Source organism: Puntigrus tetrazona, chromosome 15 (genome assembly GCF_018831695.1).
Source record: "Puntigrus tetrazona isolate hp1 chromosome 15, ASM1883169v1, whole genome shotgun sequence".
NCBI lineage: Eukaryota > Metazoa > Chordata > Actinopteri > Cypriniformes > Cyprinidae > Puntigrus > Puntigrus tetrazona.
The window spans coordinates 6,823,444-6,841,904 of record NC_056713.1 but is presented as its reverse complement, the minus strand read 5'-3'; the positions used below and the strand labels follow the sequence as shown (position 1 = coordinate 6,841,904).

General features: G+C 41.6%; 1 protein-coding gene and 1 long non-coding RNA gene across 2 annotated transcripts in view; both read left to right on the top strand.

Moving 5' to 3' along the window:
- The window catches only part of LOC122358733 (claudin-3-like), a 224,089-nt gene that overhangs the window by 181,560 nt on the left and 24,068 nt on the right, over positions 1 to 18,461 (top strand). The window lies entirely within an intron of this gene.
- On the top strand, positions 213 to 569 carry LOC122358745. The gene is made up of 2 exons (XR_006252640.1): positions 213 to 275; positions 379 to 569. It is a non-coding gene; the product is annotated as an uncharacterized LOC122358745 (long non-coding RNA).

The following is an 18,461-nucleotide window of genomic DNA, read 5'->3' as shown; positions in this document are numbered from 1 at the left end:
AAGAAAAAAAGAAAGAAAATAAAGGTGAACAAAAACTATGCTCTTATGATCATAACAGTAGCTAAAATCACTACAATTTAAGTAACAATTAAGGTATGGTAGTATGCATAACAATAACAAATCTTAGCTATAGAGCTTTTATAAAAATATTGCTATTTCATATAACTTTTGGACATAGAGTAGGCACTGATAATATACTGATGTCATCTTTTAGAGAATAAAAAGCGGAGAGTTCTGAATGTTTTACTCTAAACTCAAACTGAAAACAGATCAAGGTAAGTCAAACTAAAATACAATTCTACAAACTGCATCTATAAAAGAATAAAATCAAACTAAAAATCAAAAAGGTGTATTTTGAACTCATCTGTATATTTTCAGGTGCTGGATCAAATGATGTGACGTATGCTCAGGTTAAATAGAAATGACAAGAATCCCGGGATACTGATTTCTGTTGAGAAGAGCTGACCAGGATCTTCAATGCTGTGTAATAACCTTTATTGAGCACCTGATGTCAGTAGATTTATCAGAACTTAATATTAGAGATTCAAACCCTCGTGTGAGTCAAAAAGTTTGCATGCTTATCTTTCATTGTTGGAGGAAAAAAAGAAGAAAATAAGAAAGAAAGAAATATGATTTGGGAATGATGATTAGTGAAAACCCTGAAATATTAAGGAACTTTTATATTGTGAAAACCAGGTCTGGTAAAGTTAAAGTTAGCTGTAAATGTATATGTAGAAAAGTATTTGTAGCTATGTTCAAATATAAAATATTTTATTGTATAGAAAACGTTAGCTTTTTGTATTTGCTGTCTTTTAAATTCTAAAAATATTTATCAAGAAATAAAAATCAACTGGAGGAAAAAAAAAAAGAATATATATTTATAGTAAAGACATGGAAATATATTACAATAGTTAATTGCCTTATTTATGTTAAATTATATTCAATAAAAAGAACTGTTTGGTACATAAAGTTCAGTAAGATTAAAAATGTATATATTAGGGAATGTTTCAAATAAACATTGAATCCTATAAACAAAATAAACAAAAGAATCCTAAAAGTATAAATTTCCACAGAAATATGAAGCAGCACAACTGTGTTTCACAGTGATAATAAAAGAAAGGTTTCTTATTCAGAAATATTACCATAATATTCAACATATTAAAAATGTTTACATGATAGATCATGTGACACTGAACGCTAAAACTTTTGATCACAAAAATTACATTTATAAAATATATTTAGGTATAAATCTGTTGTTTTACACTCTTGAGCAAAAACATTGTATTTTTTTATATATATATTTATATATAAGTTTACAGTTTGACAATGTCTTTGAACAAATAAAATGTGGAATTAAAACATTTTATTTAATATGTTTATTTTTTCCTCCCAAGTACTTCTGTATAGTTCACTATATTGAGAACATTTCAAATTATTTGTGTAATGGTTTGTTGTAAAAACTTAATAAAAATGGAGATGCATAATAATAGTCTACTCAGTTCTTGCACACTCTTAAAAATATTGTTTAAATTTGATCACAACCAGTGTGTCATTCTTCTTAACACAGGCAGTGTTATAATATAATCAAATATTTAATACACCGATGTGTCATAAATTACACAACAAGGTAAGTGGTTATTTAAGCTGCATTTTAATAATAATAATAACAATAAAGTTGAAATTTAGCTCAATTAAATTTATTTAAATGTAGCTATAATAAATTTCAACTACATACCTTAAAAAAAGAAATTCAGTTCATCTTTTCTTCAGTGTAGATGTGATGTTCTTAACCAGATAAACACATCAAAACTCCAGGAAACACAACAAGTATATCTCTGAGAACAAAGGAAAAAAACATTCTGATAAATAAGAGCTGAGAACACAGCATGGCCATAAACATGTCTAAAAAATCTCATTATCTCCTCCAACTCCAGAACAGTCCTTCATTGTCCAAAGCATTTGATCTTCTCTGGATCTTCAACTTTGGATGTAAACCATGAGTCAGTACCTCTGCAGTGACACTGAGGAGAAAATGAGATTTTAGACATACCCTAACTTTCTCTAGATAGAATTCTTATTTCTGATCAGGTGGGAAAAGGTTGTCCTGCTCCTGGAGATCAACTGTCCTGGATCGCTTGAAAACTAAAAGCAGGTGTGTTTGATTAGAGTTGGAGCTGAATTTTCCAGGACAGTAACAGGATCTTGAACCTCTGCTTTAGAAACATGTGATGCTCTGTTTGTGTGCTCTGTAGAAATCCATTACATGGAGAGAAATCCTGAAATGTTTTCCTCAAACAAACTAATTTCATTATGACCTATTTCTTTATCACACCACATAATCTTAGAATAGTTACTTATGAAATACTAGCAGTATATCAGAGATTTTTTTACCCGCCCTCTTGTTCAGACTTGGCATACACTCAGGTTGCCAGATTCCCTCTCAGACCCCTTTCATTTGCCAGCTTCTATGACTGTTTTCCACAAACTGGCAACCCGGGATCCAAACAGGATTGGGTGAACTGACAGCGGGTGGAGAATAACTGACTGTAGTATTGTTTTTCTAAACAAGCATGTTAACTTAACATGCTTCTTAAATATCTGAAAACATATTACAGCATTTTTATGCTTTAGTAGAGTTAAAATCCTACATACAGCACCTTTAAAGTACTGTAAAGATATCTTATGCACTTTTAAGACTACGGTATTGTTTACACACATTCAGACAAATCAGCATCAATGGTGAGTCAAAACCAAAGCATGTGTCCCAAAGTGTTGCCAGTGTCCAGAACCCCCACACTCAAAACAAACATCCCCTCTGCCTCCAAACCTCTGTCTATTGTAATTTTGCCTGCCCCTATTGTTCCCTCCACCCCGTCTGTATGCAAAAGGTGGAGTAACATCGGGTGGTGGTACATATGCTGGTGCTTGTGGTGTCCAGTCTGTCAAGGGAGGTTCGCGTTGTGGCATTTGTTTGGCCTTTTTCTGATTTACCTTGGCTCTAGCTTCATCCAGTTGTAGTTTAAGAAGCTGGTTCTTCAGTTTGTCAGTCTCTTCCGCATCTTTAGCTGATTTAGCTGTAGCCCTATCTACATGATGCACAAAATATCTTTCCCATACTTAATTTGTGCCACCTGGGATGGCAGGGTCGTCCTCCATCTTAGCTTTAATGCTTTCAGGTGCAGCTTTTAGGACAGCTGCGCAAAATATATCTCTTGTAACTGGGTTGGCTGCATAATTTTCATCTAACATTTGTTCCCATTCTCCTCCACATCTCATTATGTATGCTGTGCCAGACTCACCTGTTTTCATCTTAAAAGTAATGTCCTGATATGTCGTGGGTGGAATTGGATATTTCTGTCTCAGAGCCCTACTGCGTGGTGTCATGATACATGTCAATGGTGTGTTGTGTGGTAGCCGGCTCAAGTCAGCATTCATTTCTATTTCTGCAATCTGTGCTGGAGTCATAAATTGACCAAACAGACATCTAATGTCACCTAATGAAAGTACTGTGCCGTGACATACGGTAGTAAGTTTACTCAACCACCTGCTACCTCCTTGTGTGATAGGTGGCAGCTTACCTTCAATGGCTAGCATGTCACTGTGTGTCCATGGCTGGTACTGCACATTGCCACGATGAGTCACTAATGGCATTTGAGGTGTGTACAATTGACTCTTATATGATTTGTCTGGTTCATCTATGCTCTCATCATCACTGCTGTTTTCCCTTTGTGATTTGGCTGACGACCTAGTGCGACTAGCAATGGGCCTTTCTTTCTCCAGTTCCCTTTCAGTCGGTCACTCCGAGTCACGTCCGGATGACCGACGAATTGGGATCTCGCTCGAGAGACCAATCTACTTCGAGTGTATCTAAACGAGCCAATTGAAGATTGGCATGCGCTAATCGCATCCAGCTGCCGCTGATCACAGCGCGGGTATAAATAAGCAGCGGGTGCAGCGCATATTCAGCTTTTCGCTCCGGAGCTGAGCGTGACTATTCTGCTCCAAAGACGATCTACGAGTGTTGGAGTACGGCGTTTCAGCGGAGGTCGTTTTCCTGCGTCGAGTGGATTGCCACAATCAGGCTGCACTACCCCCCTGTTTGTGTGCAAAACGGCTATCCCCTGTTGCCTCAGCACTAAAAGAGCATTCACGGGTGCGTCTTTTTAAAGACAATGTTACGTCTGGCAAACTCGATGCATCTGGGAAGATAGCGTGGGTCTTGCTTCAGACGACGTACACCCGTGTGTTTCTGGATGCGGTTGTTACCTGGTGTTAGGTGGTGGTCACAATCGTTGCCTCGTGCGCCTGGGCTTAGCACGCTGAGGTGGCGGTTGTGGATGAATCATTTCCTTGCGGGGAGGTGGTCATCTCGGAGTGATGGGCAGGCTCTGTCACCTTGAAAAAAGGGGGCGGAGCTTGTGTTTGCTCGACTTGGTTCTCATCCTGGCTGCAGACAGGTGGGCTCCATTTCGGGTTGTGACACAATGCTTAAACTCTGCAACCAGTGGAGCTGCAAAAGGGGCAGTCTGGACCCTCACGTGGGGTATCAGCTGTACCCTCTTGGGCTCCCCCTGATGATCAGAAGTCAATCGCTGCATCGGAAGGTGAGCCAGACATTTCTGGAAGTGAAGATCCGGTTTGCTCTGCGTCTACCAGGCGTTGAATGTACTGGATACAGATCTAGAAATGGTGGCTATGCTTGCCCAGGCCGCCGAGGTGATCGGGATCAAGTGGAAACCTCCACTGCTTCCCAGGCCCTCGAGGCTAGATGATTGGTATTTAAGGGTGGCTCACGCTGGTTCTCAGGGCCCCACCCTGGTGCCTTACTTCCCAGAAGTGCATGAGGAGCTTATATGTCCATATGGCAGCCGCTGCCGCAGTGACGTCGCTGGGACTACTCCATATGAGACCGCTTCAACATTGGCTACACGATCGAGTCCCGAGGTGGGCGTTGCAAAGTGGCACTCACCGGGTTCAAATAACACCGGCCTGCCGCCAAACCTTCACCCCGTGGTCAGACCTCTTGTTCCTTCGGGCCGGAGTGCCCCTGGAGCAGGTCTCCAGGTATGCTGTGGTTTCACGGATGCCTCCACCACCGGCTGGGGGGCCACGTACAATGGGCATGCAGTATCAGGGGTTTGGACAGGCCCTCAACTGCAATGGCACATCAACTGCCTAAAGTTGCTGGCAGTACATCTCGCCCTAGGCAGTCTCAAGAACTGCCTTCGAGGCCAGCATGTACTAGTCCGCACGGACAATATACTGACCGTTGCGTACATCAACCAACAAGGTGGTCTACGCTCCCGTCGTATGTCGCAACTAGCCCACCACCTCCTCCTCCTATGGAGTCGGAAGTTCTGAGGTCGCTTCACGCCATTCACATTCCAGGAGTGTGCAACCAGGCAGCCGACGAGCTGTCGCGAGCTGCACTACCCGGAGAATGGTGTTACGGCCCAGGGCCTTGGGGGAGTGGGGATTATTTGTCTGCCGCCCTCTGCCGCCCTCTGTTTGTTTGTGCAGGCTCATCAGGCTAATTGTCCTGCACCTGCTGGCCTGCACTAATCTACTGCTCCACCTACATCACTCTGTATATAAGTGGAGTGGAAAACCTCCTCTCGCTCTCTCTCTCCCCGCGCTTTGGTTTGCGCTGCTCTGCACCGGCCCGGCTCGGCTCCTTTACCGCGCCCGTCCCCGCCTGCTTCTCTCCCGATTCATCATGCACATTTGAGTTTGTCTTTTGTTTTACGCACCACACTCATGACGCACCATTCACCTGTCCTACACCCACACAACACCACCCACACCACTGATTTACAGACACTCACACTCCACAACTTCTTTTGTGTTTAACTTAATATTCATTTCTGTCAATAAATCTTTATTTAGCACCTTTACCCGTTCTTGTCTCCCCTCCTTGTTATGGCCCTGAGCCAGTCATAACAAATTGGGGGCTCGTCCTTTTCAAATGAATCCGCGTTGCTTTAGTTGAGTAAATGAGTTAAATTTGTCGTTTTTTTGTTTAACTAGTTTGGATTGACCGTTTGGTCGCGTCGTTTTTAGCTCCTGTTTGTTTGCCTTTTGTGAATGAGCTGTCTGTGCACTTGATTGGCATATAATTCGGGAAAGATTCCGTGTTGTCATGGTCCTTATATGGATTTGGTTGCGCTCAAGGGGAGACTTGTCTAAAGTGGTGTGTTTAGTGCGGAGCGGAGATTTAGCCATGGTGTTTGTCAGTGGTAGCTGTGTTCAGGACGGAAAGGTAAGTGTATAACTTGTAATGTTCACTGAGAGTTTAAAGATTGAGAATCCCTTGTAGGTTTAGCGGCGCTTCCCAACAGGGGTTGTGCTGCGTAACTATTTAGTGTGGAAGTTAAGAGCGGGTCGTAGCTTCCCTTTTTCCCTGTCCCTGCATCGGCTCGGGAGCGCGCTGTGGTTACGTGGAACAGTCAGCTTGCGCATAAGAACCCATCGCCACGCTTCCCGAAGACTAGGGGTGAGTTTTTAAGTTTTTTTGGGTAGGTAGTTAGCGGGATATCTCGTTCTTTGTGTGGTGTACATTACCCAAGGTATCACTTAAACATAGGATTTGTTTAGCCATGGATGAGGTTGTACAAGATTTCATTGAGTCGCCATGTGAAAGTGGTTTAAATCTATGTACTAAGAAGCAGTTGATTGAGCTTGCTGAGTTTTATAAACTTGATATTGAAGATACAAAAAAAGTTAAAGACGTTGTTAGACTTACTTTAAGGGAAAAGTTGGTGGAAAAGGGAGTTTTGAAATCTGTTGGGCAGCCAGGTGAAGTGTTTTTTGCACAGAGTACTACAGGTTTGTCTTTTGAGCAACAGAGGGAGTTGCTTTTGTTAAGGTTAAAGGCGGAGCAAGAAAGTGAGAGTGAGAGTGGAAACGCGTAGTTGGTCTGAACAGACGCGCGTGTTAATGCTCCAGTGCGTGTTGACTGGTAAGGCGCAACAGGCGTTTTCCTCTTTGAGTAGTGTCGACAGTGCTAAGTATTCGGAAGTTAAATCTGCTGTTCTTAAAGTTTTTGAGCTTGTTCCTGAGGCGTATAGGCAGCGTTTCCGGAGTTGGAGACGTGGGGATCGCTCACATTTGGAATTTATGCGTGATTTAGTAACACACTTTGAAAGCTGGTGTTCTTCAGCAGGTGTTAAGACACTGGAGGATTTGAAAGGGCTCATTTTGTTGGAGCAGTTTAAAAATTCAATTTCTGAGAATATTTCGTGTACATTGGAGAGCGTGGAGTTAAGACGGTGGCGGAGGCTGCTGCGCTTGCGGATGATTTTTATCTAACGCATTCCATGAGTAATGGTTCAAATTTTGGTGCGCGTGCTAATAGTCCGGTTCAAATGAATAGAGAGTGGGCTGATTCAGAGGTTAAAGGTGGAAGGCTGATGCGTGAGTCAGAGAAAATTTGTAATTATTGTCACAAGCGTGGACACTGGAAAAATGACTGTTATCGAATGAAGTCTTGTCCTAAACAAACTTCCCCTAGTCGTAAACCAGCAATGTGTACTGCATCTGTGGTAGCTTCTATTGTGCCCGAGGTAGAGTTCGATCTAAAATCTTTTTGCCGTTCATTACAGAGGGAAATGTCTCTCTGCCCGGGATAATGAGCGTGCGCGTAGATTAAGATTTTGCGTGATACCGGGGCAGTTAATTCATTCATAGTTGCCTCAGCACTTCATTTTTCAGAAAAATCATTTACTGGCTCCACCATTCCTATTGTGGGAATGGGCCTTAATGTAGTAAATGTTCCACAACATAAGATGATGCTCCATTGTAATTTTTTCAGGGTGAAGTTTGGGTAGGTGTGCGTCCTGCTTTGCCAGTGGATGGTGTCTCTATGATCCTGGGAAATGACATTGCAGGTAGTAGAGTTTGGGCTGATGTTCCTCCTCCTGCCCAGGTGACATTAGAGCCTGTCATAAGCAGTGTTCCAGATAAGAGTAAAGCAGATTTTCCTGATGTATTTAGTGCTTGTGTAGTGACAAGGTCTACTAAAGTGAAAGCTAAAAGTGAGGAAATTATTTCTCCCACTAGGATGGATTTTTCAGCGCCTGTTCTTCCTTGGTCTGTTTTACATAGTGAGCTGGTTCAGGAACAGAGAGCTGACAACACATTAAAGGAGTTTTTTGATATGGTTTGTCCTAATACTGAGGTTAGAGATCGTCCTCAATGTTATTTTGTTCAGAATAATGTGTTGATCAGGAAATGGTCTCCTCAGTTTGAAAATTTCATTTGTGATCCTATTTATCAGGTTGTTGTGCCTTTAAAGTTTCGTGACACTGTATTACAGATTTCTCACAACCAGTGTGGGCATCTTGGTATAATGGAAAACCTATGATCGAGTGATGAGGTATTTCTTTTGGCCTCGTTTGAAAAAGGATGTGTCTTGTCACACATGTCAGTTAACTAGTAAACCTAATCAAGTACTACACCCTGTGCAATTGAGTCCCATACCTGCTATTGGACAGCCTTTTGAACACTTAATTGTAGATTGTGTGGGCCCGTTGCCACCAGCTAAATCTGGTGTTATGTACTTGTTAACAGTAATGTGTCAGAACACTCGGTATCCGGCGGCATTTCCACTGCGAAGTATTACAACTAAAAACGTAGTTCGTGCTTTGAGTCAATTCATCTCAATTTTTGGTCTTCCACGTATCATTCAGACTGATCAGGGCTCAAATTTTTGTTCAAAGCTGTTTGCACAAGTTTTGAAACAGCTTAAGATAAAACATAATCTTTAATCTGCTTATCATGCACAGAGTCAGGGTGCTTTGGAAAGGTTCCATCAGACTCTTAAATCAATGTTGCGATCTTTTTGTGTCCAGATGCAAGGGGACTGGGAGGAAGCACTGCCCTGGATGCTGTTGTCTGCTCGTGAGGTGGTCCAGGAGAGTACAGACTTTAGCCCAAATGACCTTGTTTTTGGTCATAAGGTTCGGGGCCCCCTAGCACTGTTGAAGGACGGCTGGACAGAGTCAGATCCGCCAAGTAACCTTATTGACTTTGTAAATGGTTTTAGGTACAAGTTGTATGTTGCTCAGGAATTAGCTAAAGAGAAGTTGGAAGCTGTACAGGGAAAAATGAAAAAGCTTTATGATAGACGCACTGTTTGCAGAGAGTTTTTTCCTGGTGATCAGGTGTTAGCCCTGTTGCCACTAGTAACGTCACCATTTCAAGCTAAATTTTCAGGTCCATATTCGGTGGTAAAAAAGCTTTCAGATCTAAATTATTTAATTTCCACTCCAGAACGTAGATCTAAAACTCAATTATGCCATGTAAATTTGCTAAAACCTTTTGACTCTGGAGAGAAAGAGAAAATTCAGGTGCCTAGTGTTCAGCCTCAGGGTCTGTCTGTCTCTTCCTCAGTTGTGGCAGAGCTAGGGGGTGAACCGCCAGATCCTGAGGAGGCTGTAACGACTGGTCATCTAAGAAATGGGGAGTCACTGCAGAATTTGGAGAAGTCTTTGTCTTATTTAGACACGTCAAAAAGCTGGGCTCTCCACCTCCAGGGTTATACACTGGACATAAGACACATCAGAGGCCGTGACAACGTTGTGGCTGATGCTCTCTCTCGGGCTCTCTAGCCTACTGGGAAGCGTTTCGCTTCACCCCACCGTGTTGAGCTGAACCGGGACGGCGCGGTGGTTTCCCTTGTCCCGGGACCATCCACCTGTTAAAGGTAGTTTTTGTTTTAATTTAAAAATCAGAGAAAGAAAAAAAAAAGTAAAACTGGATTGAGGAGTATGTAAGCTATATCTAATCAATTGATTGGTCTACCTGCTTTATAGGGGTAGTTACTTTCAGGTCCCCATAGGGGTCCCTTCTTTGTAGGGGGGTGTTACGCCCAGGGCCTTGGGGGGGTGGGGGATTATTTGTCTGCCGCCCTCTGTTTGTTTGTGCAGGCTCATCAGGCTAATTGTCCTGCACCTGCTGGCCTGCACCAATCTACTGCTCCACCTACATCACTCTGTATATAAGTGGAGTGGAAAACCTCCTCTCGCTCTCTCTCTCCCCGCGCTTTGGTTTGCTCCTTTACCGCGCCCGTCCCCGCCTGCCTCTCTCCCGATTCATCATGCACATTTGAGTTTGTCTTTTGTTTTACACACCACACTCATGACGCACCATTCACCTATCCTACACCCACACAACACCACCCACACCACTGATTTACAGACACTCACACTCCACAACTTCTTTTGTGTTTAACTTAATATTCATTTCTGTCAATAAATCTTTATTTAGCACCTTTACCCGTTCTTGTCTCCCCTCCTTGTTATGGCCCTGAGCCAGTCATAACAATGGAGACTCCATCCCCGGGCGGTTCAGCTGATTTGGGAATGTTTCCAAGCCGCTCAGGTAGACCTGTTTGCCTCTCCAGAGACTTCCCATTGCCCACTGGCACACAGCTGGCCGCGGGGCCTTGCAAGTATATATTTCCCCAGTGAGCCTTCTTGCACAGACAATGTGCAAGGTCAGGGAGGACAAGGAGCAGGTCTTGCTAGTAGCACCCTACTGGTGAAGACTTGGTTCCCAGAACTTGTGCTCCTCACGACAGCCCCTCCTTGGCCGTTTCCTCTGAGTAAGGATCTTCTGACTCAGAGATGGGGCACCCCTTGGCACCCGCGTCCAGACCTCTGGAAACTCCATGTCTCTTCCCTGGATGGGACACGGAGGCTCTAGGTGACCTACCTCAAGGGATAGTTGACACCATTTCTTCGGCTAGAGCGCCGTCCACGAGACAGGCCTATGCCTTGAAGTAGAGCCTGTTCATCGAGTGGTGTTCTTCTCAGGGTGAAGACCCCCGGAATTGCCCTATCTGTCGTGCTTATCTTCTTGCAGCAAGGGTTGGAGCGAAGGCTGTCTCCCTACACCCTTAAAGTCTACGTGGCTGCAATCGCTGCAAATCATGACCCCATAGATGGGAGGTCTGTGGGTAAGCATGGCCTGATTATCAGGTTCCTGAGGGAAGCCAGGAGGTTGAATCCCCTCTTGGGACCTGTCTGTAGTGCTGACAGCACTGCAGTAGGCTCCGTTTGAACCTTTGCCAGCAGTTGGGCTAAAGTTCTTTATCTATGAAGACGTTGCTCCTGCTCGCATTGGCTTCCATCAAGAGGGTAGGGGCCCTGCAGGCTTTTTCGGTCAACGATTCGTGCCTACAGTTTGGGCTCGCGGATTCCCAGGTAACACTGAGGCCACGTGCCCAAGGTTCCCACTACCCCCTTCAGAGACCAGGTGGTGAACCTTCAAGCGCTGCCCCTGGAGGAGGCAGACCCAGCCCTGACGTTGCTTGTCCCGTCCGAGCACTAAGATGCTACGTTGACCGGACACAAAGCTTCAGGACCTCAGTCCAGCTCTTGTTTGTCACGGAGGCCGGTAGAAGGGGAGTGCCTTCTCCAAGCAGAGGATGGCTCACTGGATAGTGGACGCCATTACCCTGGCCTACCAAGCACAGGGTATGCCCTGCCCCCATCAGGTTGCGGGCACACTCAGCAAGTGTTGCATCGTCCTGGGCAGTGGCTCGTGGCGCCTCGCGGACAGATATGTAGAGCTGCGAGCTGGGCGACCCCTAACACGATCACTAGATTTTATAGCCTACGTGTGGAACCGATATCCTCCTGTGTTCTCACCTCACGGGTAGAAGCACTGAGAGTCCCGGTTCAGGTCGGCTTGTTAACCGCTCCAGAGCGTCCATACAGTAGACTCTGTCAAGCTCCTCCATTCCCCTCGGCAGCCAGATGTTGCGGAGCATCCGGCGCCAGGCCCTCTCGATGAATCCGTGAGAACCGGTGAGGGCTGGGAGCCATGTAAAGTACCCCAAGAGGACTTTATGTGTGTATTTCCACGGCATAGCCTTAGAGCCCTGTGTTTCCCTGGCAGACCATCTGCCCGTCTAAGAGGGTTCAATCACCTCCAATTTTCCATATGCAAACTGAAATACTGTCCATATGCGTATTCGTTCCGAGACCTCCTACGGGAAGGCTGGACTTCCGCACGTCCCTGTTCACTAGAACGTGGGACGTCTCCCAGTGTTCCAGTCTTACGAATGGGTAGGGTTTACAAAAGTAGCTGGCTTCTTGTGGTTGAGCCCCGGCCTACGCCGATAGACTGAGGGGGCTTGTGGGCTCCCACAGGACACTGGAAGAGGCAGCGTCCATGGCGTTTTGGTAGGGTCCCACCCGTCCGTCATCCGGCGTGACTCGGTGACCGACTGAAAGGGAACGTCTCGGTTACGTATGTAACCCTCGTTCCCTGAAGAAGGGAACGGAGACGTCACGTCCCGTCGCCACGGTGCTGCACCTCTGCTGAAGGGGCCGGGTCACTAGCTCGGCTCCTCAGCGAAAAGCTGAATATGCGCTGCACCCGCTGCTTATTTATACCCGCGCTGTGATCAGCGGCAGCTGGATGCGATTAGCGCATGCCAATCTTCAATTGGCTCGTTTAGATACACTCGAAGTAGATTGGTCTCTCGAAGCGAGATCCCAAATCGTCGATTATCCGACGTGACGTCTCCGCTCCCTTCTTCAGGGAAACGAGGGTTACATACGTAACCGAGACGTTTCTTACCTTCTATGATGTCCATAGTCCCTATAATGTTTACCTCATAAGCATCTCTCAGTAGTCCCTTATCTTCCTACCTGCTACCTGAAATCTTTTCTGCCTGTAGTCCTCACTTCTCTCAACTGCAGATTGTCCCTCACAAGAGTAATTCTCTGATTTTCGGTCCTAAAGGGACCGTTTTCTGTCCAATATCTGGTCCAAATGCTACTACCATAGTTTCCCATTGTTCATCTAATTCCTTCTCTCTACCCTCTTTATCTTTTGGTGGTGTCTGTGCTATTTCCATATCTACTACATTCAGCCATTGCGTCGATACAGGGGGACATCCATACTCATCACATTCTTTCTCAAACTCTACCATTTTACAATCTTCCTCTCTACAATCTTTCTTTGCTTAATTAAATATTCTACACAGTTCTTCTATTTAGCGATTATCTCTTATACAGTTGTAAGCACAATAATGCAACATTAAACACTTACTTTTAATAAAACAATGTATCAACAATAATGCTTCATATGACTTAAAATAAACATTAACAACTGGATTTAATGCATTGACATACACAAGCAGGGAAATATCTTACAACGATCGTATTATATTCCACAATTCGTTTCAATTGTTGAACCTTTCACTCAAAAATTTACTAGCTCGACGACTAGAGGGTGCACCCAAATTATGGTAATTTACCGGACTCTCAGTGGAGGGACTTCAACCCAAACGTGATAATTTACCGGACTCTCACTGGAGTGACTCCAACCCAAACGTGGTAATCTGAGTTCCGTGTCTGGATAATGAAACTTCCAATTCCTTCTAATCTCCTCAAACGATCACATCGGGGTCACCAATTTGTTGGACTAATTATTTTCTGCGCTCCATGCATATTCTTTTATCGAAAAGGAGACATAAATCTATATTTCAAATTATTTATTTGACAGATGCATATAATACAAACATCAGCTGCTGAGTTCATTCACACAGAAAAGTGTGCTCGCACTCCAGCAGTTCTCAATATTTATCATCATCTCTCTTCAGTTCACACCCCCTCGAGTTATCTGACTCCATTGCCTCATTCGTGTGTTGTTCCCTCTTTGCTGGAAAGCTGACCTCCTCATTCCATCTGTGACTTATAGAACCTGAAGAAAGACATACATTTTTATATAGTATGTTAAAAGTGCATTTTGTGCTCCTAGAATCTGTGTTTTCATTGTTATATGATAGGGGGCGCTAGTACACATCTTCTGGACTGAATTTGGTCAATTTACTTAATTGTTTCTAAATATTACAAGCAATTCAACAAATTATAATGAAGTATTATTAATCAAATAAAATACAGTTTCCCATTAAAAATGAGAAAAATAGCATGAAAAAAATTCTAAACAAACAAACACTATGCTATGAAAGCCAGATAAAATGTTAAATGTAAAGTAAAAATATAAAATGCTAAAATGTAATATTCATGCACATGAATTGTGCAAAATTTTGCTAAGATTTTTACCATAGTAAAAATTGACTTGACTGTCCGTTAAAAAAAATCTATATAACCAAAACAGAAATGGTCTAAGCAGGTATGTTAATGCCAATACAATTTGTGTAAATGCATGTATTGCTCTAGAATAAAGTATTCAAAGTCATGTTGTTGATGTCAAATTCAGTTCAGTGTGATTGCTATATGAATGACAATACTAGCTACGATATTTGGCCAACAAGGGATGCTTAGTGCACATGGAGCCAGTCAGTCCGGTAGGAACTAAGAACCCACAAACACACACACACACACACGCTAGTTATACGCGGTTTTCTCAGTCGCTTTCAGCTCCAGTGGTTAACATTTAAAGCTACATTAAAATGAGACACATTAACCACAGCTTGATGAGTTGGAACGAGCTTTCTAAAATAGAAAGAAATGTTACGTTAATGCCTTGAGTTAATGCCTCAGTTTCATCATGGAATGCCTTGAGATGTTTCTTAAGGTTTGTGGTGTGTTTTCCTGGCTGCATGTCTCCCCATCTTTTTCCTCAACACATTCATGAAAGTTGAAAGTTCAACTTCCAAATGTTGTTTTTTCTTTTTCTCCCAAAGACGAACCTCAGCTCTCCCCAAAGGGTCCCTATCTCTGTGTCAGACTTTGTTGTCATCTTCTAAATAATGCCGCGAGTGAGTCTTGAGGAAGTGTCTGCTCATCTGATGCAGCTCCTAAACTGAGACACAGGAAACAGAAATACTGTAAATAATAATACAAATGCGACTAAACAGGAAATAACTAATTAGCGTTAGAAGATTTTATTTTGTCTTTCTTTGGTCAGCAAAACGAAGAGACATTTTAGCTAGTTTTTGCTTCGTAAACCACATTTAGTCTCATTTTCATTCATCAACAATATTCCATTATACATTTAACTACTGTCATCATCACATGAACAGCATTTACGTTGCTTCTCGTCTCATTTTTGTCACAGGATAAAGGTTTGCTGACAACTATATTTGTAGCACTGCAAGCTACATCTAAATGAGGGCTGTCCAAACTCGGTCCTGCAGAGTTTTAGCTCCAACTTGCCTCAACAACAGCACAGACGTTTCTAACAGGCCTAGTGAGAGCTTGATTCGCTGCTTTAGGTGTGTTTAATTAGAATTGGAGCTAAACTCATGTCTGACGGAAACAGCATTGGTCTGGTTAGCAATGTTTGAAGTTGGTAATGGCGATTTAGGAATTCTTGATCAATTTAATGTCTTCTTTATTTGAGTTGTAATTTTGTTCTGTTTTTTTAAAATGCATTCATTCACAGAATTATCTTATATTGACTTCACTGATTCAGTGTTACTTTAACACTCTGTATTATGCACATAACTGAGGTTTAAAGGGATATAGATAAAAAAACAGCATAAAATTTTATCTGACAGCAATAAATTTTAATTAACAACCTGTAGAAAAACAGTTTCTTAGCGTAAACCCTGCTGACAGTAAATTCCTATTAATTCAATGAAAAAACAGCAATTTACTGTAAAGAAACGTAACCAAACAAAAAAGTAATTTTACTGTAATATTAGTGAAGCGCCACAAAAAAAAAAACAGTTATGCAAAGTCATGAACTGATAAGGAGAGTAAATATTTAACTGAACTGTATTAATGTGTTTTTGCACAAGAGTTGTGTTAGTTGAATGTAGTTTTGTGCCTGATGAACCACAGACACTGATGTTCTGCTGCTATATTAAAAGTAGCAACTGTGCGGTTGTTTAAGCAGCAGTAATCTTTATTTTAGTTCTACAGCACATGCATGCATGCTATTGTAAGGTCCACCCCTTGCCAAAGAACAGAATCTAGAAGCCTGGTCCAAGGTTTAATGCACATTTGGATTTATCAGCATTTAGTTTCAATTTTGATCTCGTTTCCAATTTCAAGTGGTCGTTACTTTTAGGCAATATCCGTAATTAAGAACTGATCTCAGATAACGATTGCCTATTCATTTAGACATAACATCACTCCAAATACAACGATTTATTGTTGGGTAGGTAAAGTTGTATCATACCAATTTTCACAATTAAATGCATCACATAAATTGCTTAAAGATTTATTTTATATGAATATAATTTCACTTCTTACTCTTCTAACGCATCAGACATTGTGTTTAATGTGTCACTATGTTGGGTCTGACTGTATGTTTCAGGAAGTCTTGAGACTTTAACACAGTCTGTGTTTAACCGTCTGTCATCATTCAGTCAGTATGGAGCTCAGTCAACTTCCTCTTGTGTTCTGTGAGTATTGCTTTCTGTGCATGTATTGCAGTGGATGATACTGTCTAATGTAATGTACACAGTATGAGCTCAATGCTTTTCTTTTATGTTTTTAGTGCTGATTTCAAATATCTACTCTGGACAAACTGAAGGTGAATGAATTTTATTCTTCACTGTTACAAACTAGCTGTAAAAAAAAAAAACTCTGCAAAAAATAAATAAATTAAAAAATTATTTAAAAATATGAAAGAAAAAATAGTGCGAATCAAAACTTATCTAAAACATATTTTTAATTTTTGTATGCTTATGCTCTTTTGTATAAGTGTTTTTCTGCCACCTTAAAAAAATAATAAAAAACATTACAAGATGAAAGTAATATTTTGAGAATAAACTCAAAACATTAAGAGAAAAAGTCTTAAAGTCGATTAAAGATTAAAGTTGAAATACTACTAGATTAAAGTTGAGGTTCAGTATGCAGATTCTGGATGTCCGTGAATTTACATAATTCTGCTTTAACCATTATATTCATTTTAAATGTTTGGCTCCAAAAGCCACCATGCATTTGCACTCTTTTTTCTTTTTCTTTTCTTATAGTGAACATGTTTCATAGGACAATTAATAATGGAGTATAACAACTAAAGAAAAATACAGTCTAACCTATTATTTTCTTTGTGAATTATCATTGTGCAGAAAGACTGAAACCCAAAGTGATCATTAAACCTGATCAACATGTGTTCAGAGGAGAAACAGTCACTCTCAGATGTGACATATATGATGAAGGAGTCACTAGATGGAGATACTTCTGGTATAAAGAAGGTTTAGGCAGAGTTTTCAGTGATAAACAGGAACACACATTCAGTTCTGTTACTGAGTCTGACTCAGGTGAATACTCCTGTGATAGAGATAATGGATCAAATGGGTCTCCCCGCAGTGATGAAGTTACTCTGACAGTATCAGGTGAGTCTGATCATCTGTTCATACACACAAACACACATTTCATATGTGATTAATACGTGATTTCTCAATTTCAGCTTCTAGAGAGGTTTTCTTAAGTGTTTCTTTAGTGGGTAAAAAAAAGTGTACAAACTTGTGTTGCCCTTTGAATCTTTGACTAAAAAAAGGATTCTTGTATTGATCTCGAAATGAAGATGTTGATGAAGTTTCTGAAGACTTGATTATCAGACACTGTACAATATATTATCAACAGCTTTTGTTTCTATTTATAATATTACATTGGTGACCTCTTTGCCATTTTGGATTCTGTTGTAAGCGTCTGTTGATGAAGGTCAAGCTCTTTTCTGTGAACTTAAATGTGGTGGGTTTGAAACCAATCTAGGGTGGTTTTGCACCTGAATGTTCCCCTATGCAAAGAAAATATAGTTCCTTATAGATCTGAATTATCAATATACGAAATGATTTATTGAAAATCTCCAGAATACTATATTGTGCTAATGGACTACAACATATTTAATAGTACATAAGAATTTGCTGCTATTCATATACTGACAAATTAGTGACAGTGTGTTTACTTAAATATCATAATATATGTTTTCATATTCAGTAACACACTTTATAAAATACAGTCATGGCCAAAATTGTTGGCACTTCTACATTTTTTCCAGAAAATCAAGTATTTCTCACAGAAAAGTATTGCATTAACATGTTGTACTATACACAACATTTTAACATATTGGAACAAAACAAAAAAGGGAGGAAACATAAGCTAATATGACATAATGTCACACAAAACTTCAAAAATGGGTTGGAAAAAATTATTGGCACCCTTTTAAAATTGTGGATAAATGAGACTAAACTCACCTGAGTAAGTAAAAGGTGTGGGCAATATAAAAATCACACCTGAAAGCAGATAAAAAGAGAGAAGTTGACTTAGTCTTTGCATTGTAAGCCAAAAATCCTCTGGGAAAACATCTTGTGTACAGATAAGACCAAGATAGGGCTTATTGGTAAAGCACATCATTCTACTGTTTACCGAAAATGGAATGAGGCCTACAAAGACAAGAACACAGTACCTACAGTCAAATATGGCGGAGGTTTAAAGATGTTTTGGGGTGGTTTTGTTGCCTCTGGCACTGGGTGACTTGACTGTGTGCAGGGCATCATGAAATCTGAGGATTACCAAAGGATTTTGGGT